The sequence below is a fragment of the Haliotis rubra genome, unplaced genomic scaffold (assembly GCF_003918875.1).
Source record: "Haliotis rubra isolate DU_JTF1 unplaced genomic scaffold, ASM391887v1 Scf865, whole genome shotgun sequence".
Taxonomy (NCBI): domain Eukaryota; kingdom Metazoa; phylum Mollusca; class Gastropoda; order Lepetellida; family Haliotidae; genus Haliotis; species Haliotis rubra.
In genome coordinates, this window is record NW_025767596.1 from 223,231 (window position 1) to 232,217 (window position 8,987).

Here is an 8,987-nt window from a genome sequence, read left to right on the forward strand (position 1 = left end):
TATCACCAATCGATATTTTTTTACTTTTTGTCATTGGTTTCCTTGAGGAACGTAATTTTTAGCAGAGTTCTATCAAGGAGATATTACCTTTGCTTTGAACCGTTTTTACTTTGCATGGTTTGGTCGAGGGCAGTTTGTGGTTCTGTGGAAACCATACGGAGTTCCTCCAGTGATCGAACTGAGGCATGATGATTTCAGTTGACATCGTGTACAGAACAGCCCGCATTGATAGTGGTGCAAATCCTTCTATTTAGTTCATGAATTTGTTTGTTTGTTTGTTGAATTTGGGAAGACAAATGTGTATGTTAATGAACTGCGGGTTCATGCGACAAGTGGATCAGGCCATTCCAGAGAACAATACCGACGTCCATGTGCTGGGTCTGCAGTTGTGGGAACTGTGGGTTCATGGGACAAGTGGATCAGGCCATTCCAGAGAACAATACAGACGTCCATGTGCTAGGTCTGCAGTTGTGGGAACTGTGGGTTCACGCAAACGTGAGAAATGTTGCCAGTTTACTCACGCTGTTTCCGGCGCCTATATAGTATTGGATCCTGTCACCATCACTATCAGGAATGCCGACATAATCATCTCCATGGACGCGAGCTGTGCTCTCAAACCCCAAATACTTTAGTTGGTGGCATGCCGGAGGAAGGCTGGCTGTGATTATTAGAAAATTACGTTATCATCGCATGTGTCTCCCCAATAGTGAATGTGCATGAGCGTGGCCTCGTTCTGGCTCACAGTGACGTCACACCTGATGGTGGTCGCTTACCATGTGAGAGAACAATACCTTGGCAGCATGACTAGCGACTGTTCACAAGGTATTCTAGCACAGCAGATATACTGTGCTGCGTTTAAACTCCACGTCATTTCTTCTCGTCCTCAAACCGTTGCAGCGGAAGGACTAATGTGGTTTCGGTGGTACCATTATAGATCAGCAATGATGACATCAATCTACCAGGTCATCAAATAAAATCACTTTCGCTATGTAACAACAAAGAGAGGTAACGTTACAAACATAACACCGATAAGATTAAGGTAAAACTTTATAGCAGTATTCTTAATATTTTGAAATCCAAATGTGCGACTTACGGAAGCGTAGTAGGGCCACGGTTAAAAAAGATTTTGGTCTCACTATGTCCTACGTAGGACTTAATATCTCCTACGTAGGACTTACTATCTCCTTAATATCGCCTGGAGGTGATAAATATATATTATTATATGTGTATATATACACAACTAAGGTGAAAGGGAAATTGGTAAGAATCTTGCAGTTATGTGGATGAGTCGAGCAACCACGTCCGGACTTGACAATAATTTCTCCAATTTTTTAATGTTACGTTTTATGTCTACTTGGTACGGTGTCTGGTAATGGGAAGAAAGTATTTACATTTTGAAGCGGGGGACTGTGTGACGCTTAATGTTGTAATTACTATCGTTGACATGCGTATGCCAAGGTGAGGCTATGATACGAAACTCTGGCTATAACACGTCCCCCGCAGGTTGTCTTTTCAGATGGGGCTAGGTTGGATCTTATACAACGTTGCTTGCGATTTGTTTGATCGTGATTGTTTACAGGTTGACTTGGCAGGGGTAGAAATGTGTTGAGTGCGGCGTAAAACAATACGAAATTCAAAAAGGTAAAGAACTGTCATTCTAGTTCTTTCTAAACCGCTGTAACACGAAAGCCATTTAATGGCCAATGATCAATGCCACTCGCATTATAGTCCGTTTGACTACATTTGTGATCGATGAATTGCTCACTAACACAAAACCTAATAATTGCAACAAACCAAACTTTGCACAGTCACATGAAATCGACAGACCAAATCTGATGATTTGTCTCATAATTTTGGACACTCGAATAAAAACGTTGTTTAACAAACGATAATTATTGTTTTGTTGTTTTAAACATATTTTATTCATGAGGAAAGGATTGGGTACAAGTTACACAACTTAGAACACCCTCTCCGTAGTATGTACATAGTATTATTTACATTCATTCTACTAGATGGACAGAGAAGAACAGAAAGATGGGAAAGAGAGGAACAATTGCAACAATTAAGAAAATCGTTTTGATTGACAAATATATGTTTGAACAATTTTAAATATGTTTTGATTTATGTGAACAGTCAGATCTGCATTGCCATGTAATAGTAACTCATAGGTTATATTCACATTGGTAACACTGCGTAAATTAGTCATCATGGTAGTTCTCTGTACTGTATATAATTGACAGTCAAATAGGTAATGATAAGAATTTTGACAAACATTTCCACAAGAACAACTTGGGTTATTTCTTATACCAGCACGGAATAGATCATAATTCAATTGACTACACATGTAATGTAGTTTTGTAGGGATGATGTTAGTGATTCTAGGTCCAAAATCAAAGTATTGAGGAGCAGTTTTATGTTTTATAACAATATTAGATTTAAAAGAATTCAATGACACGCTTTTTCTCACTTCAACTGGAAGTTCATTCCATTTTCTAATTGTGGATGGAAAATACGAATCATACGAAAATTTTAATCGTGAGAAAGGAAGTGAGGCATCATCAGAGTTGCGCAGATTATAGTTACATTTACATGCTACGTCCCCAGGAACAAGATCAGTAAGGTACGATGGTGCCATATTATTCTGTATTTTGTGAAAATGACGGAGTTTGCGCTTTCTCCTACGTTCTGCTAAAGATTCCCAACCAGTTTCTTAATACAGATGTTCATGATGAGTATATTTAGGTAAACCTGTTACAATTCTTGCTGCTTCTAATTGCAGTTGTTCTAATTTATTTGCTTGATATTGAGCACAACCTTCCCCATACTTCACACGCATATTCGAAATGGGGTCTTATGAACATTCCATAAATTCTATTCAATACAGAGCGCGGTAATAAAAATTTGAGTTTACGTAGAGAACATATCAATTTTGAAGTTATTTTTACAATATTATCAATATGGTCAGACCATTTACAACATTCTTTTGCAAGGAGAAAATAATTGCCTCGGTTTTCTCAGGATTATATGTTATAAGCCACCGCTTTGCCCAAGCCCGCAGCCTTTCCAAGTTTGAATTCAAATCTCTCTCAATGAATAGACGATCATGAGAAGATAAGCCAAGAGACGAATCATCAGCAAATAATCTTGTCAAGCAGTTCAAATCATCAGCAATATCATTGACATAAACAAGAAATAAGAAAGGACCGAGAACTGACCCTTGAGGGACACCATTTACAAAGACGCTTTGTGAACGCTTACTTATGTAATCAGCTAGCCAATTTAACAATGAACCATGAATTCCGTATTTTTCCAATTTCAACAACAAACCTTTATGCCACACACGATCAAAAGCTTTAGAGACATCACAGAAAACCATACAATAGTGTTTTTTATCATCTAAAGCCGCACAGATTTGGTCATATATTTCAATTAATTGATGGACAGTTGAGTGACCAGACTGAAAACCTGATTGATACTTAAAATAATCGATTTGCATAAAAATAATAGTTGTACAGACGTTTAAACATCACTCTCTCAAACACCTTGCTCACACAACTGATCAAGGATATAGGTCGATAATTACAGGCCTTTGAGGGATCACCCTTTTTAAATAAGGGCATTACATTTGCTTCTTTCCACACACTTGGATATATACTATTTTTTAATAACTGCTTAAATAACATGCACAGTGGGATACTTATTGAATGTACAACATTTTTAAGAAACTTATGACTGATTCTGTCCGTGCCAGAAGCTTTTTTAAGATGTAAACATTTGATTATATCGGACACTTCATTTACATCAATTGTTACACGATCTAAAATAGAATCAGTGCGTTTGTCAAAGAATGGCATATCTGTATTTTCTTCATCAATACTAGATATAGACTGAGAATACAGATTAAGTTTCTCTGCTTTCTGCATATCAGTGAATAACGTTGGGTTTTCATCTGCATCATTTTGTCTTAAAGACGGAATGCAAGTGACTGATCCTGAATCTCAATTAAAAAAACCGAAGTAATTTCCAATAGGAATTTTTATTACGAGAATACAGAAAAAGTAAAAAATCGTTTGTGAGACTGGCATAAAATGAATCCTTTGCATAAAATTTCATATTATTTACTTTATTTCTTTGTTTCTTATAAGCCAAAATATCTACTAGACGGTTTGTCTTTTGGGCCTTTTTTCTCATTCTATTTCTTTTTCTACATTCTCTCCGAAGTTCTGAATTAAACCAAGGTCTATCAGTTGGTCGAATGGTGACCGTTCTAGAAGGAATACACACAGATATAAAACGGTTGAGATGCTTATAAAACAGTGCACAGGCTTCATTAACATTCCTGCAACTGCTAAATATGTTATACCAATTTGTCTCATTAATCATAGCATTTTGTTTCTCATAGTCACCTCTTTCAAAACATAATATGCTTCTTGTGTAGGCTAACGTGGTATTTACATGAGCATTAACGGTGATATGTATGGAATCCGAGAAGGGACATTGTCACGTTGTCGCATGGTCGCGTGTCGCGTTTTAGTAATTTTTAGGCAGTTTTTTCACATCTTACATAGGGCGACGCGCAACAACGCGACATATTTTGACCTTGAAAATTGTCGCTATGTCGCGTGTCGCCCTTTGGGAGATTAAAAAAAATTCTATTCAAAACGCGACACGCGACATCGCGACAATGCGACAAATGGGCGAAATGTCGCGATGTCGCGTGTCGCGTTTTGGTTAATTTTGCCTCATTTTGTTTGTATTTGAGAGGGCGACAATGCGACAACGCGACAATGTCCCTTCCAGGATTCCATAGATATGTGTACCTTTGTGATCACTGATACATTTACATAAATCTACAACACCACTGTCTAAAACATCAACATCTTCAGATATAATGATGGGATCAAGCAGTGTGCTCGTTGTTTTTGTTACTCTCGTTGGGTCTTTAATAACATTTTTCAGATTTTCCTGGCTATGAAATCATGTAGATACGTGTTATTTTTCGACAAAAGGTTTGCATTAAGATCGCCAACAACGGTAACTTTACCCGAGATATCTAAAACAGTCTCAATTCTACTATCAAGCCGAATTCAGTATCCTGACCCTTGGTATTGTGGTCTGTAGGTGACACATAACACAAACACTTCAGTATTCTTAACCCTGGTTTTGTGGTCTGTAGGTGAGACATAGCACAAGCACTCCTGTATTCTAAACCCTGGTGTTGTGGTCTGTAGGTGAGACATAGCACAAGCACTCCAGTATTCTAAACCTTGGTATTGTGGTCTGTAGGTGACACATAGCACAAGCACTCCAGTATTCTAAACCTTGGTATTGTGGTCTGTAGGTGACACATAACACAAGCACTCCAGTATTCTAAACCCTGGTATTGTGGTCTGTAGGTGACACATAACACAAGCACTCCAGTATTCTAAACCCTGGTATTGTGGTCTGTAGGTGACACATAACACAAGCGGCTTGTATGGGGTAAATACTTTACCCATATAGATTCATCACAGTTGTTGTCAAGATGACGTAATCTCGTAAAACAGAGAGCGTGATTGATATACATGATAACTCCACCCCCGAAAGCATTTCTGTCTTTCCGTATGAGTAGTATATACAATGGGGGTTCTGGATCACTTTCAACAAAAGCCTCTGCAAAGCCTTATTTGATAAATAAGGCTTTTGTCGGGCCCTTAGCTCTTGCTACCATTTCCCCTACTATGAAAAAGTTTGGGCCGATAGCGGTTCTGGATCACTTTCAACCAAAGCCTTATTTCACAAGTAAGGCTTTGGTCGGACCCTTAGCTCTTGCTACCATTACCCCTACTACAAAAGTTGGGGGATGCGAACGCACCTCCTAGCCGCGCTACCGGGGGCATGGGGGAAGTAACGGGTATTGCCCCATCCAATACTGGGCTGGCCGCTATGGCACTATGCCATGTTTACCTCGATGAAACAGTTTAATGTGAATCGCCTATGATCTCTTTGGTGTTTGTAATAAAGGCTTGCCGGGCTTTTTTCACCCCTTGTTCTATGTACTTTTTTTTCTCATCCTCGCTGATAGTAGACTTACGAGACTTGGACCGAATATCTTGTTTCATTTTGTTATATTTTGTGAGTTCAGAGAGGATTGAACTAAACTCCTCCTCTGAGATCTTACTGTCAGTGAGTGCAGTGGAAATACGCTCACTTACTGTGTTCAGCTTTGCTTCAGCCAGAACCCTGATCTCATCGTGTTTCAATGCCTTACGATGCAGTCTGCGTGATGCCAACTTAAGCGCCAACCCTAATACCCCTGCCACCCCAGCTGTTATTTCAATACCTAGCACTATAGGTGCAGCCACGATGGTAGCTAACAACCCAACACCTGCCGCTCCTAGCCCCATGCTGGTTGCCATAAGGGCAGTGTCAGCCCCGTCCACGATATTGAAAGCTCTATGGTACTTTTTACATAGTGCTTTCCGCGTGTCGCGGTCTTGTTCTAGTTGGCGTTTCACATCACATAACTGCCTCAAACGGAACCCGGCTACGGTTTCCAGGGTCTTCGCTACTTCCTCTATGACTGGGTACAGCCCCATCCTGTGTGCCTATAATATATCTGGGAAAATATTTTTTAATTGGGTATCAGTTAATAGTTGCTCAACGTACTGGAATTTTACAAGGCCAACGTTCTCGGGTATGTTAATAGGGGAAAGGCGAACAGGGTCTTTTTTGGAGACTTACACTAAACGTCCTGTTGCTTGTTAAGGGGGGCAGAAACCCCTTACCAGGCCCCGAGTCCATTTGTATAACGATACTACAATAGCGGTCTTTATATTCGGTTTCAGATATGCTTATTTCCACCCCAGATACAAGGGCCCATGAGACACTCCCATGGGTGCTTTTTAAAAAAAGTATTGCGATTAATGTGGAGCCTGGGGACATCACCCTAGGAGGTTGTAGGTAAGAGTGTCCCTTAAATGATAACTGTGCATACTCGGGTGCATCTAACATATAACCAGGGTGATTTGGGATTGGGGAAATTCTAATCTTTATAAGACCGTCGGGTTGAAACCCCCCGAACGTGATACCGCTGTTCTTAATTTCAGTGATATCATCAAAAACATCATTAAAAGAGACGTAAGGTGTGGTGAGGGTTATGTTGAGCAAACATTTGGACTCTATAAAGTGGTTGTGCAGACTTCTCATAAAGTCGTCTGGCAGGAGCCTCCGCACGTACCCATCACCTATTGATTGTAGGATGTATAAGCTACCTTTCTTACCAGGCGGATCGAACTCCTCTAGGTCCCTGAGTGTGGGTTTGGGTAGATGATCGGCCATTGCTGCCCGCCTATACACATTGTCTTTCAAGTGTAGGACGTACGAGGTGTCTTCCTCACCAGGCTGATCGAATCCCTCCGTGTCCCCTAGGTCGTTAAGCGTAGTGTTGGGACGATGACTGGACATTGCTATAATACTATTACGATATAATTTCCAACTGGTTTTCTGATAATAGTTCAGGGGTTAACTTCACCCCCATGAAGTGTATGTTGTCAGGTAGGAAGATCTTGGTTAGTGATATAGTGTTTTCCACGATCACGGTGACACCCTGCAGACTGGTGTTGGAGCCGACACCCACCCCGCACGTAAACTGTGCAAACGTGATACTGGTGTCGTTTCACCCACCCAAGTTTGATCCCCTTCACGATCTCGACATCATTCCCCGATGGTTCCCCTAGGTAGACTTTGATGATCAGTGTTGAGTTCGCCGGTAGACTCTCTAGTATCCTGACCACGCCTTCAAATTCAGACACCAACTGCAATGTCACGTTTTGCATGCCCGCTTTACTCGATAGCATGTGGGCTGCCATACTGGCGACTGGGCTGATGACTACGCTACGTCTCTGAGTCGGGACGTAAGCCACGAGCAGGGTTCCGTTGTTAACGACTTTGTTTAGGTGGTTGTCTTTGTTATCCGTGAACACATAGGGGAGCCGAGCCTAATATTGAGAAACCAGTCGTCTTTATCTGGTATCAACACCCACTTGTCATCTTCGGTGAAGACGAGCATATATGGCTTGTTTCGGGCGACTGTAGTGCTCTCAACATCGTCTAAGTCGAACAGTTTGCCCCCGAACGATGGGTATATTATCCAATTATCATTACCGGTGGTGACTAGGGTGTACTTAGTGTTGACTACCGCCTTTGAGGTATCTACTATATCACCTAGGGCTCCACGGAGGGGACTTCAACGCGTTTGTAAATGTTGTTTTTCAGTTGCAAGGCGTACAATTTACCATCTACTCCGGGAGCGTCGAAACCGCGTGTGTCCCCGAGGTCGGAGATCCCCACATTGACGCATTTTTTCACCCCGGGCCCTTGTGCGCTGGTCATTTTATGTGAAGCGTTAAGCTGAGGTATCCTATATTCACGGGATTATGATTTATATCTAACACCGATATTATCAGCTCAGGTATGTTGCCCTGAGTCAACCTCTTATACTGCCGCGGTGAAAACGACTCGGTTCTACCGTCGTTGTATTTCTCCGTTTTCACCGCACGGCTCTCAGTATAGTGGAAGGGTGACCCCTTGAATGTTGTACGTTGTGCTCACCTGACCTAGATGAATGTACAGCCTCGGTACGGTACTAGGTCGGGTAACTTCGTGCCTGTGACGGTTGTTGTTGGTTTTATCTCGTCAGGTGACATACCGAAAGTGTTTTCGCCAATGGCCGGCCGAGCCTCAAGGAGTTTCTTCCGTTGTTGATTAACACCACTGTGCCGTTTGAGTCGTTCATCTTGAGTTCGGCTCCCAGGGTTTGAAGACCTCATCGCTTAGCGAGCACACGCTGTAGTAGCCGCCAGTTATCTGGCTGCGAGTTCCACTAACGAACAGCTTATTGTTGCTGGCGTTGATGTTAGTCCATTGCGGTAGGTAGGTGATATCGCAGAGTGCGACTTCGAGTTGACGGACGATTATCGATCGCGCCAAGGCCAGCTGAATGGCCT